The sequence below is a fragment of the Penaeus monodon genome, chromosome 24 (assembly GCF_015228065.2).
Source record: "Penaeus monodon isolate SGIC_2016 chromosome 24, NSTDA_Pmon_1, whole genome shotgun sequence".
Classification (NCBI taxonomy): domain Eukaryota; kingdom Metazoa; phylum Arthropoda; class Malacostraca; order Decapoda; family Penaeidae; genus Penaeus; species Penaeus monodon.
Genome location: NC_051409.1, coordinates 29,902,522 through 29,902,875, shown reverse-complemented (window position 1 = coordinate 29,902,875; position 354 = coordinate 29,902,522).

The following is a 354-nucleotide window of genomic DNA, read 5'->3' as shown; positions in this document are numbered from 1 at the left end:
AGAAGCACCACCAAACGCGGTGTAAAAACAATAACAACATTGCATTAAGTAAAGAGGAAATGATAGAGAGACAATAAACAGGCGAATAGCAGCGAGGCAATAATAGGGGAATAGGGAAAATACCAAGAGGATAAAATGAGAAAGAAAGGCGTGACCAAAATTATTCGAGGCAGTCAAAGGTTAAATTGCTTCGGCCAGTGAGTTCTTGGTTCAACGTTATCAAAGTCACACCAGTTATTTATGCAGGAGAGTGGGAAAAAAACGGAAGAGCATGAATTGGACACGTGGAAAGAGCTCGAAAATATTGCTGAGACTTTTTATGATTATCAAAATAATTATTTTACTGTTGCTAAT